The following is a 17,090-nucleotide window of genomic DNA, read 5'->3' as shown; positions in this document are numbered from 1 at the left end:
GTTACAAAATGATTCATTGTTGGTACCTTTCTTTACCTTCACTCGAATTGTTGAATCATTATCAGTGTCATTATACAATAAAATATTCTCCTTCATCCCAAAACTTTCTCTTACGCCTAAATGGTAAAACATAGAACTTTGCTGTGTTTGAACACTCAAGTCGACAACAGCAACATCAGCATTGTAGAAGGAATCCAAAACATTTGTTTCACCAAAGTCCAACTTCTCAAACTAAAAATAAAAGATTTAATTGATCAATACATTATCCCATAGGTTTTAATTTTGTTTTGTTATTTGTATTACCTGAACATGATGGCAATTAGCATTGACCGATAAACAAGCCCTTTTGACATCTTCGAAAGCACTTTTTCTCTGAAATAAGTTCTCTGTCTGATGCAGGTCTATTACACAAGCGACATCCATTCTCGGTTTAATTGGTTGGACTGTGCTTCCAGAAATATCGCTGTGGCTGCTTATACTGTCTGTGCCACTCCGATATTCTGAAAAAATAAAAAAAATAGTATAATTTATTAATATAATTTATATCATTCAATTTCATTGTGACAATTGAATACATAATAATACAATTACTAAATTTCTGTATTTTTATAGAAAACTTCTTGTCCTTTTGCAAAAACCAAAGTTTAGATTGAAATAAAACTGCCATTGATTCAAAATTTATATATGGCACAAAATTTACAATTAGTACTCACTCAGAAAAGCCAATTTAGCAAATTAATAGCTAAAACAAATATCTTATTGATTCAAGGCATTTGCAAAACAGTGAACAATAAAAGGAAAGTATGAAAGAATATATTACTCGATAAATTACTTTGTCGCAGCTATTTATATAATTAGCAAAGCATTGTATAGTACTGTTAATTTTACAAAAAAATAATGACGATGAATATGATACATCAATACTAAAGTACACAAATTAACAATATGTATACAAAATCTAATTGTCACAAAAATGAACTAATTTGCTACAGATCTGAATCATGAATTACACACCAAATGGAAGTGTTAATCAAACCATGACGATAAGAGAAATGAAAGCCCCTAAGTGAACATTCGAGCATATTTAAAGCACACAATGCTTACAATATAAGTATCATACGTAGAACCAATTCAAGGATGAAATTAATCTGCCACTTTAAATTTTATCCAACAAAGTGAGTAAATGTTCAAAAAACCAAATCTGCCACTGTCGAATAAACAATAGATACAAAGTACATCTCAATAAAATTAAATAGTTTGTTAATGTGACAGATAATTATGTAATTCATATCAATATAATGCACATAATGCATAATGCAATACTCAAATTTTAATTAACACATACATAACCTTGATTATAAATTATCATTTATTACCTGAAAAGTCCTCAGGTGGGTTAGGCATTTTATTCATTGTCCTTAATACATTAAATAGCTCCAAATTAACCTTTGCAAATCAATCACTCCATTACATTATGTATTATTTTATTAAGTCCACTATAATATTTTGACAACTGTTACTGAATCTTCTATCTCACGACTTCGAAATCATTGTTCACATTCATTTGTATCAATTATAAAAGTTAATTCTGTTGACATATTGTTGTATAACGTTAGAAAAGGTTGTAGGAAATTGAAAATAATAAATATGTACTTAATTCCAGTCCATAGAAAGGAATGTTATTTTTTTGTAAGTAGAAGTGTCGCCCACAAACAGGCGAGTTTTCTATTTACGTTCTTGTCTCTTGTTGCGGCCGTAGGCGTAAACAACCTAACATGGCCGACCAATCAGAATCCAGAAAAAGACCGTTGGAATTCAAATGTAAGAAAATCGTGAAATATAAATTAGATTTTATAGAGAAAAATATATATTAGTACATTGTGTCATAAGATGCATGCAAGTTTATGATATATCAATATGTATCAATATAAAATTAATAATTAACTTTCCGTATGGTAAGTTATAGTAATCGCAAAAAAATCGAAAATGAAAATGTTTATATATCTTTACGTTTCAAAGGTTTCCGAACATTTTGGCATACCTTAGAAAATATGGATATGTGTGTGTGTGCGTGTATGTGTATGTGTGTGTGTAAGGATACAAATTTTCGTCAAAGATTTCGGGAACACCGATCAACCGATTTGAATAATTCAAAAAACATTCGATTACTATTGATAAGGAGACGTGCTGATTAGTTTTTGGCGAAGGTAAGTCTAGCCATTCCGAAGATAAAAACGTACCAAAAATGGTAACTCAGTTTTTAAGAGAACGGAGCTTCCGATTTTAATAATTCATCATGACAAGATGAAGAACTGATTAAATTTTTGGAAAGGCAGGTCCAGCGGTTATAGACTCTCAATAAAAATAAGTTAAAAAAATGTCATTTGGCGGTCAAAAATATTCATTTATGTACATCAAATTATAAGATATTTTATAGAGATTTTAATATTGTATTTACATTTTGTGTAAATTTTTTGGGTTTCGTACTAAGATTTTTAATTACGGTACGGGAAGTTCCAGCAATTTGCCTTAAGGTACGATGCTATGCACCTCACTAGTTTTAAATATTTTTGTTTAAGTTTGGATTAACTTTTATATTATCAAAAACGTATACATAATATTTTACGTTAGGTATTTAGTTCTTTATTTTATTTAAAGAAATTTTAATCAGTGTCAGTATTTTGTCATTATTTTAATAAATAAATTGCTCTTAATAATAATACAGAAACTGTACTCAAAGTTTATGTATTATTTTTGTCATATATATTTTTTGTAATATTGCAATTATTAACTTTGCGCCTGCATAAATAAATATAAATATGAATTAAATATATTCTTCAAGAAACATATTTTTATCTTCAACCAAATTGTTGAAATTTTTGGGGAAAATCATATAATTAATACCTCTATTCTAATTGAAGCATTTTCAATGCATTCATTTATTAAATAATTTTTTACTATTTTATAAAATGACTAAATTCAAGTAATGGTTTCTTTGATCAATTTTGTATTTTTATAGCAAATACTTCTTGAAGAACATTTAGTCAAAAACTATTAATGTAAAACAGTGTCAAAATAAAATTATTAGAATATTATCTTGAATAACATTATAATTAGTTTTATTAAGTTTTTATTTTTCTTTCATCAATAAAAAATAGAGCAAATTAAAAAAAATCCATCGCAAAAATACTTTTAATTAATTTAATAATCACTTGAAGTTTCTTTTTACAAAATAATTAGGAAACTATGATTCTAAATTATAAAATATATTATAATCATTATTAATTTAAAAAAAACTTGTTTCTTCTACTTACATGCAATCCATCATGATTCACATTTCCATCCAATTGGATTCCAATCTGAATAAATCTTCATCCAATTATTATTATAATAATAATTATTAAAATAAATATGAATAATTATCAATTATAATTAAACAATATAACATTTCCATCCAATTGGATTCCAATACGATTAAATTGTTGTCCAATTAGAATTTATGTTTTAATTAAATAATATAAATTTTAAATCTCATTAACAAAATTACCTATAATACTATATTTAGACCAACTTAATATTTTTTCTACTTACATTCAATTCATCACATTTCAGTCCAAATGGATTCCAATATGACTAAATCGTTGACCAATTTGAATAATTTTTAATAATGTTAATAATTAATAATTAATATATATATATATATATATATATATATATATATATATAATTTTCATATTTGAAGATTCTACAAAAATAAATATATTATATTTATAAACATGAAATGAATGAAATTATATTATTATAAAATCATCTATCACTATGCAAAATTTCATTAAAATCATAAAAAATAAAGTTAAATACGATTCCCACCATACATAAATAAGCATAAACAATCTTAGATAAAGTTGAATTTTCCAAAATCGTATCAGGATTTGTGAGCAAACCATTGACAAAAAATTTGCTCTTATTTGCTAATTATAACAAAATTTGTTTTCCAATTTCTGTATCAAACGATTCAGAATGACTTTAAACGTCTTGCAAAAAACTAAACCTTCTGGAACTTAAAATTAATAATAGCAAATTCACCTATTTTAAAATTGCCATCAATATAATCTCGAACCAAAATAATTTTATTTATAAATATATACTTTTATAAATATTTTTATACAGAATATATATAATTTTAATTTTTTATCCTACGGTGTAATAAAAGCATATGTGTTTAAAATACGATTTTTCTATGGGTTTTCTCTTTTTAAATAGAATTAAATATTTTTATACTTTATCTTATATATATACAACTCATTCATCTTTTTAGTCGGCTGCTTGCACACTGATACGGTTTACCGCCGTTGCGTTCCCATTCGCGATTGAATTCGTGTTCCAAAATTTCTGCACCTCGTTTTCTTGTTAATCCTGTTTCTTCTAAACTGAGTTCACACATTTGCATATCATCCGTCCCTTGATAAAAAAAATATCTAATTATTATTATTTATATTCATTATAGATTGAAAATTCAATCCTTATATATTTATTTTTCTAAGGTATTCCAAACTGCCCAGAAACCTTTTTAAAAGGTATTTTATAAAGTCCGTTTTCTATTTATTTCAATTACTATAACTTACCCTACAAGAAAACTAGTTGGTAATGGTATTTAGCCTTAGGGCAAGTTACATGAACTTCCCGATATGTGTAAATAAACGACTTAATCAATAAAAAATAAATTAATTGATGAGTGATTAAAAGTATTCCGATTAGATTTATTACACATATTTGAAAACATGAACGAACACTTTGACACGGAGTATTTTCTAAAAGTAAATTTTCAGAAATCAACAATTGTTATAATTGAACCAGTTTCCATAAGACTTTAATGGCTTGATATGTTCATTAAAACCAAGTACTCTAACGTTATACCAAGTAAAATCGTCGAATTTTAATTTTAACAAACGTCAAAAAAACTACAATTTTCTTAAACTTTGATGAATTTTTAAAATTAAACTACTTGTCGTAAGGTCGTAATATTTCAATAAGTCGTATAAGACCATGATATATATCATCAAAAAAAGTTTCATAAAAATCGGCTCAATTTTTTTTTCAACAGTTACAAGAAAACGGCTTGGTACATTTTCACCTAAAACTAATCAGTATCATTCCTTATATCTTAATATATAAATATCTTTCGAACAGTTTGATTTTTTAAAATCGATTCGGTAGAATGAACTTAACTGTGGACGAAAAGTTTAACACTCTTTTGCAAATTACAAAGAAACGGCTCGGCAGATCGTGTCACAAAATTGACAAACTATAGAGCTCATTGAGATACATCGAATGGCTTTTAAATTTCTGAAATCGGTTCAGGCGTTTTTGACCAAACGTCAATGAAAGGTCTAATTTTGATAAATGCCAAAAAAATGATACCAATTTTTGCAAACTTTTACGAATTTTTAAAGCTAAACCAATTGTCGTAAGGCCGTAATATTTTAATATGATCTAGAAGACTGTGGTATCTACCGTCAAAAAAATAATAATAAAAATCGTCGGAAATTTTTTTTAACACTTTATTACAAGGCCGGAGTGAGATATCATGCAAATAAGAAGCATATACGAAGTTTTTTTCTTTTAAATCATGTGGTTTAGCCATTTCCACCAGAATTAAAGTATTTCACATTCCATCTGGAATTCACTTCATTATAGACATCTTGATGGATTCTAGCAGAATCACTACTTTAGTACATACTATTTTCAGAAAACTCACGATTTTATAAAAACTTTTTTCTCCAATTTTTTTAAAAATTGAAATTATTTTCATTATATCTCAAAAAAAATAAAAGATAAGTATAAAAGCATATAGATCAAAATCAAAGGGATCTTTCTGGCTTTTTATTGTTTTTATTATTTTTCTTTCACACAAAAATTGACAGAGTTATGAAAGTTTAAAGACTGCGCGGCCGCGCAAATTAGAAAAAAAAGTTTTTATAAAATCGTGAGTTTTCTGAAAATAGTTTGTACTAAAGTACAATTTCCGACGTTATTTTAAAAAAATGTAATTACACAATTGAGAAGGGGCGTCATCTCCCCGGGGCGTGATGGCGCAACCCGAATTGTTTTCATTTTTGAACTTGAGGGTAAGATGAACCTAATTCCAAAATTTCATTCAATTCGGAGCACAGTAAAAAAATTCAGAGGTTATACCCTTTTTTCCTCTTCGTTTACTGCACTATTCGGGAAGTTATAAAGGAATATTTGGCAAGTTTCTATTATCTTTTTACCTGCCGATAAAAGTATAGGAGTCTTCTCAGGATGAATCTCCATCTGCCTGGCCACATACTGCCCATCAAAATGGGCGTACCACCATCCGCGTTTCCCGTCAGTTTGTCCATTTTTGGCCTGTCCAGGTCTCATGAAGGGAATTCTAAAGTACCTATGAGTAGTCACACCGTTGGCCACACCATTTTCTTGTGGTTTGTTGACAACTCTCGGTGGACTTTTGGCAGCGTCCATTATCGAACGAGGAGCCCTCTCGTTTTCGTCCATGGTGCTGCGTTTGCGATTTTTTGCCTTCCAGGCGTGGTAGACTTTTAGGCGACGGTGGAACTCGTGCTTACAAGCCTGGTAAACGAATTAGAATAATATAGTTTATAATTAGTGATGTATGGCATCGTGCCTTGAGGCAAATTGCTGGAACTTCCCGTACCGTAATGAAATATTCGAGAAATTTTAAAAGTTTTCAAACATATTATTACAAATACTGTAACTTTCATTATTTTTACTATCTTGTTATATCTGAGCAAATGAAATGTAAATCATAAATCAATTTATCTCCAGAACATTAACAATCGTCATTTCATTTCGAATTCAATTTAAAAAAAAAAAATGGTTGCCTGATTTACACAAAATTGAAAAAGTGCTCCCGCATGGTCACAGTCTAAACGCATTTGTAAAAAATTCTGTGCGACATTTTCACATTTTTCAATTTCACAAAATTGGAAAAGTGCTCCAGTACATAAACAGTCTAAACGCATTTGGATAAACCTTTATACCAAGGTTGCGCTTAGACTGTGCTTAGTCTAGGTGTTTTTTGAATTTTTAATCCAAAATTACAAAAATATTTTATGCAAAATAAAAAAGACGTAATATTTTTTATCCTCAAAAGCAATTGTTTTGTCAATGCAAGCAAGAATTTTTTTTAGATCATTCAAATCGGACGCTTAGTTCACTCAAAAACTGCCATTTTTTGCACATTTAGCTCTGTATCTTCGAAATTCCGAATCATTACAAATTGAATGTTTTTTAGATCATTCAAATCCGATACTCAGTTCTCTCAAAAACTCGATTTGTATTTTCTGCACTCTTTGCTCCGTATCTTCGTAACGGCTAGACCTGCCATTGCCAAAAACTTATCAGCACATCTCCGTATCGATAGGGATCGAATGTTTTTTAAACCATTCAAATCAGTTGATCCGTGTGCCCGAAAACGTGGACGAAAAAATGCGGACATAAAAAACACACACACACACATCCAGTTTTTCTGAGGTATGCCAAAAGGTTCACAAACTTTCAAAACGTCGAGAAATGCAAAAATTTTCATTTTCGATTTTCGGCCCATTACTATAACTACCCTACGGGAAGTTAATAAAAAATTGAGTCATTTGCAAAAGCATAAAATTAGGGAGTGATTCCTTTTGGGTTCAAAAGTAGTTTCATTATAACTTACTTCTAACAACTCAATATCACATGAGGTATTGATAGTATCCCGCAATTCTGAATATTTCCATTTGGACAAATCGTACTTCTGCTTGGCCTGCAGGGCTTGTTGTGCACGAACTTGCTCCGACCTGATAAAAAAATTTATAAAACATTTTTATTTAGATTTTCATAGTCTATTTTACTTAGATTTTTCATATCTACTAACCTTCTGGCTAATGGTGGCGAGTCATCAACTTGGCCATTGGATTCTTGGGCGAGTCGTACTGCCAATTCGTGGTCTCGGCGTTCTTGTTCTAATTGCTCATTGTATTGTCTGTCTTCGACGGCTTCTTTCTCTAACATAGCCTAAGGAAAAGACAAATAAAATTTGAACAACATAATAAAAATATGTTGAAGGAAAATCCGAAATCATACCTGTAAAGCCTCAGCAGCCTTTCTGTCAGCAGCTTCTTGTTTCTTGCGCTCGATTTCTTCCTGTTTTCGTCTAGCTTCGATTTCTGCTTTTCTGAAAAAATAAATTCAAAATTATATTCAAGCTAGTTGGTATTGGTATTTTTCCTTGATGCAAGTTAAATAAACTTCCCGATATGTGTACATAATCGACATAATCAATATAAAAGAAATTAACTTATGAGTGATTAAAAGTATCCCGAGTGAATTTATTACACATCATTGAAAACGAACGAACACGTTAACTCGGAGTATTTTCTAAAAGCAAACTTTCAAAAATCAACCATTTTTATTTGGAACCAGTTTCTGTAGGACTTTAATGGTTTAGTATGTTCATTAAGACCAAGTACTCTATCGTTATACAAAGTAAATCGTCTAATTTTAATTTTAACAATTTAACAAACATAAAAAAACTACGAATTTTCTAAAACTTTTATGAATTTTTAAAATTAAACTACTTGTCGTAAGGCCGTAATATTACAGTTATATAAGACCATGATATATATCGCCAAAAAAGTTCCATAAAAATCGGCTTCATTTATTTCAACAGTTAATTACAAGAAAACGGCTCGGTAGATTTTCACCTAAAACTAATCAGTATCATTTCCAAATGATATCTTTCGAACAGTTTTTGATTTTTTTAACACTTTTTTCCAAATTACAAAGAAACGGCTTGGCAGATCGCCGCACAAAACTGACAAACGATAGTTACTCATCGAAATACATCGAATAGCTTTTAAATTTTTAAAATCTGTCCAGTCGTTTTTGAGAAAACGACGATTTACAGTGAAAAATCTGTTCACACACACACACTTTTTTCAAAATTGGTCTCATTCGATTCAGAATGGCTTGAAACGTCGAGAAAACTTAACATTAGCGAATCGGATTTTTTTATGAAAACATAAACTTCTCCTTCGGAAAGTTAACAAGACTTATGATGCTAAAAATCTATAAAGTAGTACAACTTGTCAAAAAAGAGCGTCAATCGGACTTGTAAAAATGGACTAGTTTGAAAGATTTATGATACTAACTTTTTCCTATTTTCTTCCTCCTGCTTCTGTTTCTTAAGCTCCTCCTCCTTACGTCGATTTTCTGCTTCAATTTCCATTTGTATCTTACGTAAACGTTCCTGCTCCTCTGCATTACGTTGCTCCACCATCTGCTTTTTGGAGCAGACCCATTACTTGATCCACTGTTGTTTTTAATTTATTATACATGTCATCTACTGTGGATGGCTTTATACTGAAATCACCCTGAAAAAGGACAAAAAAATTGAAGAAATACGAATTAAGAACTTTCCCACTTTTTTGCCAATGATTTGCCAATAATTACCTTAATAGTTCTTATTGCTGTATCAATACTGGTCTGCAATTTCTGAACATCATCTTCTCGAGATTGCTTGTCTTTCTTAAGTTGACTGATGACTTTTTTCATCTCAAACAAACGCGAATGCAAGGCTTTAATTCTCTTGATACCTTGTATTCGAGGCTGGTGCTGTTTTCTAACCAGGTGACCGCGAACTGTCTTCTGCACTTTTACAAGACACTTGCTTCGGTAATTCATTCGGTTTTTCACTAAAAAAAATTAGAACATTTAATCCAAGATTGATGGTTGATAATAATTTCTATTACTTACTTTTAATGACAGCATAAGCGCAGAAAATAGCCTTCAACCATCTGGATCGTACTAACCACTTTTGTACCTTCTTGATGACTTCTTGCAAATTGCTGGAATCTGATTTCATGATACGATCGAATTCCGCAAATTTACCAGGTCGGAAAAAAACACGTGTTATGCCGAATTTGTAGTCTTTGTCGTACAAATTTAAACTGTGCAGCATTGCCTGTGTACAAATATAAAGCAAAAAAATTTTTCAAATTCAATAATTTTTAAAATAAACAATTATTTTTACCTCGCAGAATGTTTTCGGGTGCAACTTTTTCAATTCAGGTGGCAAATATTTTTCATACATTTTGTATAAATCTTCAAACTGGCATCTTGATGGATATCCATGTTCCATCAATTCTAAGACACTGGTCATTCCTGAGCATTTTAGTTGGGTTAAAATCAGACTGCCCACAAATTCATGGTCGTTCATTTTGTTGTTTGGTTTTATGCATCTTATGAAATTTGTACCCTAAAAATAGAAGAAATTGAAATATCACGTGACAATACCATCTCGGCCAATGACGAATCAGTATTTGTAGCGTAACGCATTTCCGTTGCATTTTTGCTGAGTTACTCCCTAGTGGCGCTTAAAGAGTTTCAGTATAAAAAATGTAAAAATTTGAATCAGACTGATTGTTACAACGCTGAAAGATTCAAGGAAAATATTTTTGGGATTAAGAATGTTAAGAATAAATTTGTTTAAGCATTTTTTAGTATCTTCCGCACTCAACAGAGTTCATAGTTATTTTCAAAAAAAATCTATAATAATTAATCGGATTTGTCTTTTCCACACCATACATTTATATCTGCAATTAGACCCAAGGATAAATTTACGTGCTACAGTTAGTGGTGCTTCTATGAAGTGCGAAAACAATTAAAGTTGAAGTAATGGCAAAGCATCTATGTTTGCTATCTATTAATTTATATTATTTTTAATTTACTTACATTACTATTCAATTTCTCCATAAGTTCGCTAAGTTGTGTTTTAAACTTGGATCCAACGCTGATGAAAGTAAGTTTTCCTTTGGTTGTAGCATTTGATGTACGAAATATTCTTTTCAGCAAAGGATTGCTGCATTCTTGTACCAAACCTTCTAAAGATCCATGGAGAGCATCGTTGTTCTTTTCTATGAATTGTTTCTGAAAAATAAATGAACAAATATAAGGATTCATCCAATTTCGGTCTCAAACGATTCAGAATGACTTGAGGAAATGTCAAGGTACAAATAATGATCAAATTGAATTGAATTTCTGATGCAAATCTGAACTTCTCTTTTATGTAGTTAGTATGTAAATATTTTGTTCAGTTTAGTAAGCTCTTTACGGATCAGAGACATGGACTCTAAGAAAGGCTGACGAAAACTATCTGGAGAGTTTTGAAATGTGGTGTTGGAAAAAAAGTGAACAGATAAGATAACAAATAAAGATGTCCTGAGAAGAGTGGACAAAGAGAGGACTCTACTGAGCATGATCTTGAAAAGGAAAGAAAACTGGATCGAGCTCATTCTGCAAAAAAGTGCCCTCTGCACAACGTCGTCGATAGTAAAATGAAAAAACTGAAACTGAAATGGAAAGAAGAAAAATATAGATGGTTATAGATGTAATGTAGATGGTTGATGACTTACGCGAGAAAAAAAAATACAGGGAACTGAAAACAAAAGCGCTGGACTAGGAGTCATGGAAGCAAAAGTATGATAAAAGAAATTGACTTGATGGACAACAATTTCTTATCTAATTACCGTAGTGTAGCAAACAGCTCCTGCAAAATGCCTGATTAAAAATCCTTCGTCGTCCCTGATTTCTCTGTGCGCCTTAAGACGGGAAGTCCGAGGTTTGCACAGTCGGAAATGCGACGGCCAACGGGCAAAAACGCTTTCGGTAAAATGCGCTGAATTCGATTTTGGTAATTTCGATTCCTCATCTAGCAGATTAAATAAGCCGCCATTTTTGCTCTCAATCAGATCTGAAAAAAATAGAAGAAATATAGTTGGTAACAAAAAAAACAAAGTGTGGTAGAGTCTCTTCAAACATTCCATCCAATCTTCACTGGAATCTGTATAAGCTTCACTATATACCAGACAATATACCATTCTGGCATGTTACAACTAGACCCAAAATTTTGATGCAACTAACTCCAAGTGATTTTTTTTTACATAATCTAGGCAACTATCTAAAGAATTTAGCAATCACAAAACTTGTTGGGCATTGTGAAATATTGATAAAAAACGAAATCAAATATATAACAAATAATAACGCAAACCGAAATTTTTTGGTAGTACAATTTTATATTTTGTAATAAAAAAAACGCACCTGCACACTTCTGTTTACTGTGTCGGTCTGTGCAACAGTTTCTATGATGATATTAAGGATGGTTTACATGTCCAATACAAAGAAATATTTTGATATCAATGCCTGTTACTGCTAACCCCTATTACAATAACCCCCTAGCTCCCTTATACAAATTTTACATAAGTCTTAAGTATCGACTTACCAATGCAATCTTGATTATCAGTAAATTTAATCTCAGGAACATTCAAACCCTCTTTCTTGTACAAAACTTGTTCGGATTTCAAAATTCTGTCGTTGAAAAACTGTTGCAACTTTTCGTTGCAGTAATTTATGCAAAACTGCTCGAAACTGTTAACGGTAAAGTACTCTGAAAATAACGTCAACAATTATTGTGATGAAGGCATGAATTTAAAATCTAGTAGTTATAAATTAATTACCGAATCCTGCAATATCCAATACACCAATATAGTAGCAAGAAGCTTTAAAAGGAATACTTTGATTTATTCGGTTTACTATGTGGTCAAATAAATTACTGTACAAAGCTTTTGCCAAGGCGTCTCTTGCGTTGCTGGCTTCATTTATTTTCAGAGGCACCCTGTAATGTAAAATATTTTTATACAACCGTATATTAAATTCATACAATTATTTGATTTAATTTTATTGTTTGTTCCAAAATTTTTATTCTGGCTACTTACATTATAACAGTGCCTTTAACTCCTCCTCGACTGCTCTGCATAACTCTAGACACCAGAGCCTGTCTCATTTCAAATGCATCTACTCCAATAAGTGCAGAAGCCATGGTTAAAGATGTTTCTGAAGATGTGGCAACCCTACATCCGCCCCTGGTGTCTTCTGGAGTCTCTTCAAAACAAACATTGCCCAAATGCAAAACCGCTGCCACCAGGGCATAAATTTCGAAGCATTCGGCGTCTGATAGACCGATTCGCTTAAGAGCCTGGAAGAAAAATCATATTATACCCAATATATATATATATATATATATATATATATATATATATATATATATATATATATATATATATACATAATATAATTTATTTATATTATGATGTATTTATTTTACCTGATCTAACAATTGAAAATCTTTAACATCATCCAAAAGAGGATCTCTCAATCCACCATTAGCAATCATAGCCTTGCTCTTCTGTTCAGGTGTCAAATGCTTTTCAGTAGTTGCATTTGTAAAGTATTGTGTACATCCTCCTTTCAAATACTGCAAAAATCAACAACTTCATTCAGTATATAATTATAAATAAAATAAATAAATGAGTGTCATCAATCTTACTCTGTAGTCATCAGGTTTAGTCAATTTAAGTTTCTGCCTCAGTTCTTTAGGAGCACCTGCACAAAGCATATAAAACACATGGTAATTTCTTTCTTCCGGACTCTGGACACAAATCCTAGATTTTTCCAAAAGATAATGAGAGATGTGACCGCCTACGACTTGGCATTTGGCATCGAAATGGACTTCTATGAATTTACCAAATCTTGAACTGTTATTGTTGCGCGTTGTCTTGGCGTTACCGAAAGCTTCGAGAATCGGATTTGCTAAAAATAGAAAAATATAAAGTAAACTGAACATCGTCCCAACAACCCGGGCGCCAAAGCAACCGGGTCGTCGCGTTACCAAAAAAATTTTATTACCGTCCAATATTTTTTGCTCTATAGGTCCAGCAGCTTTTGCCCACAAATCACACAAGTATCTCAAAAGATATTTTGTAGACTCGGTTTTGCCAGCGCCAGATTCTCCAGATACGATAATTGATTGTGATTGCTTCAATACTTGCATGTCTCGGAATGCTTTATCGGCTGAGAGGTAACATAGCAAATTTAAAAAAAATGTAGTAGTAATGAATTAATTGCTATTTTTTTCTTACCGATAGCAAAAACATGCGGTGGCATTTTTCCTAAAGATTTTCCTTGGTAATTTCTTATAGTTTCGGATGAGTATAAATTTTTAATTTCTTTATAGGGATTGACTGCAATTAATATATTTGCTACGTACGTCTAAAATGATAAATAAAATTAGGAAAAATAGTATATTCAAGTTAGTTTTCTTAAATTGTTTGAAACTCACATAAATTTTGTCTTTTCCATATCGTTGTTTTATATTTTGTAAAAGTGTGGCCTCATTTAGAAACATCAACTCACCTAAAATGGAAGTGGTATAAATTTATATTTATAATTATATTTATAATTATAAGAAGGGCTAGGAAATCATTTGTTGTGGTGGCTCTCACACCATGGACCTGCCTTCGGGCAGTCTACCATTTATTATTATTATTATTTATAATTAAGTGGAAATGGTATAAATTAATATAAAATATTAAAAAATATAGAAGAAACAGAACATTCAAAATAAAAAAGATAGTATAAAATAGCTGACGTCAGGATGAATTTTGCGAGCTAATACAAACTAGTAAATTCCAATCTCAGTCAGCTCAATATCAAACAGTATAATATGAAACCATACTATATATATATAATTAAGATATATTTTGCGATTTATTTAGATTTCCGAGCCCATCATGATCAGTCAAAAATTTGAGCAAGAAAAAATTAGTCATGGAATTCCAACTTAGGCCAGCTCAATATCAAGCAGTATGATATGAAATACACACTTGAGGTTAAAGATGGGGGCAATTCTGCCGTAACAGAGCTTATAGCATAGCGTTGTCATGGAAACGGTATATTATGCTTCTTTTATATTGTTTCTTGGTAATAAAAACTGTGAAAATGTCTATTTTTTGCTGTGCGATCCGGCGTATTTTACATATAATCAAGCAAAGAAGAATGTTATGATAACTGCATCTTCGAAGATTCTGTTATCGTAAGATACTTCATTGCTTGTTTATTTGTAAATTAATTATATTCTATTCATCATGGAATTAAGATTAATTTTGCAGCAAAATATTTATTTAATTGGTGATTTTGAAACTCAAATTATTATCTTGATTCCATGATAAATAAATATTATAGAACAGCCCACATGGATTTAATTAGAGGTTAAGTGGTTTATAAATATTCTTATGTGTCATAATATTTGAGTTCGCGACAGATGGCGCAAGAATTTACTTAATAGCGTATGTTAATAACAAATATAAGAAACTTTTAATTGGCGTGCGCTTTATCTAAATGTTTATATTAAGAGCTAATACGATTAAAGACTCATTTTTTATCCATTTGGAAGCATTAGCGCCTTTGGGAGCAAAGAAATTCGAAAATGTCCTTGTTAAGGACCACCCTAATATATATTACATATAAAATAAAATATATTTATATCATTACAATTATCATCGACATCTTCCTGCTTATCCTGAGCAGGATAGGTGTCCTCGAAGGGCACAACTCGTTTCTGCAATCTGCTGTCTGTGGGTTTGATTTCGGCCCCTTGGGCCAAAATTTCGCTGATTTGTCCGAGCACGAACCCGTGTTCCGGGTCACGTGCCCAAACCAGCTGTCGGTCCAGCATTGTGGCCAGCTCTTAATATCTGGAAGAAAAAAATTGAAATGTGAAAATTATTGTACATTGTAACAGAATAATTTTGCTTTTATTACGTGCATTAGTTATAGTAATGGGCCGAAAATCGAAAATGAAAATTTTAGCATTTTTCGACGTTTTGATGGTTTCTGAACATTTTTAAGGCATACCTCAGAAAAAATGGATGTAAGTGTGTATGTGTGTGTTTTGTATGTTCGCATTTTTTTGTCATTCGATCCCTATTGAAAGGGAGATGTGCTGATTAGTTTTTGGCAAAGGCAGGTCCAGCCGTTACGGAAATACGGAGCAAAGAGTGCAGAAAATACAAATCGAGTTTTTGAGAGAACGGAGTATCGGATTTGAATGATCTAAAAAACATTCAATTTGTAATGATTGGGAGAAGAGGTGATTAGTTTTTGGAAAAGGCAGGTCCATCCATTTCGAAGATACACTGCTAAATGTGCAAAAATGGCAGTTTTTGAATGAACTAAGCGTCCGATTTGAATGATCTACAAATCTTTCTGCTTGTATTGACAAAACAATTGCTTTTGAGAATAAAAAATTATTACATCTTTTTTTTCATTTTCATTTTCCATAAAATATTTTTGTAATTTTGGATTAAAAATTCAAAGAATTACCTAGGCTAAGCACAGCCTAAGAGCCACCCTGGTACAAATGTCTACCCAAGTGCGTTTAAACTGTTTATGTACTGGAGATTTTGTTAAAACTATTGAAAAATGTGAAAATGCCGCCAGGCTAAGCACAGTATGGGAGAAATTGTCGCACAGAATTATTTGCAAATGCAAATTAGACTGTGACTATACGGGAGCACTTTTTCAATTTTGTGTAAATTATGCAACTATTTTTTTGAAATTAAATTCGAAATGAAATGACCATTGTTAATGTTCTAGAGATAAATTGATTTATGATTTACATTTGATTTGCTCAGATATAACAAGATAGCAAAAATAATGAAAGTTACAGTATTTGAAATAATATATTTGAAAACGTTTAAAATTTCTCGAATATTTCATTACGGTACGGGAAGTTCTAGCAATTTGCCTTAAGGCACGATGCCATACACCACTAGTTGATTTATTTTTATTTCTCGAATGTGTAATCACGGGATTCCAGCAATTTGCCTTAAGGCACGATGCCATGCGCTCCACTATTTTTCATGTTATCTTACAGTCAGATATTATATTCGCATTAGTATGATTCAATTCCTCTCATTTCTCAGCTGAGTTAAAATTTGATCATTATAAAATCGTCAATATTAAATTATTATTATAAGATTCTTCAGAATTCCATACATGTACCGTAGTTTGGCACAGATATGCAAAATGTGGCAAATTGTATAGCACTATAAGAACTCTGGCAATTTGTTTGCATTTACCATAATTTAACATGAAGAAATACACACATGTTAGAATGCATGTTCTGTTACTTTCTTAACGTGTTGGAATCATAT

At 31.1% G+C, this 17,090-nt stretch overlaps 1 pseudogene; it reads right to left on the bottom strand.

Annotated features, from left to right (window-relative positions):
* Positions 1 to 4,203: 4,203 nt before the first annotated feature.
* LOC113384841 lies at positions 4,204 to 15,629 on the bottom strand (annotated as a pseudogene).
* Between the last annotated feature and the right edge of the window lie 1,461 nt (positions 15,630 to 17,090).

Source organism: Ctenocephalides felis, unplaced genomic scaffold, assembly GCF_003426905.1.
Source record: "Ctenocephalides felis isolate EL2017-DRISC unplaced genomic scaffold, ASM342690v1 CF-g0.4_SCAFFOLD_03571, whole genome shotgun sequence".
In the NCBI taxonomy this organism is placed as follows: Eukaryota; Metazoa; Arthropoda; class Insecta; order Siphonaptera; family Pulicidae; genus Ctenocephalides; species Ctenocephalides felis.
The sequence above is the reverse complement of the archived record's forward strand: the minus strand, read 5'-3'. Positions and strand labels throughout refer to the sequence as shown.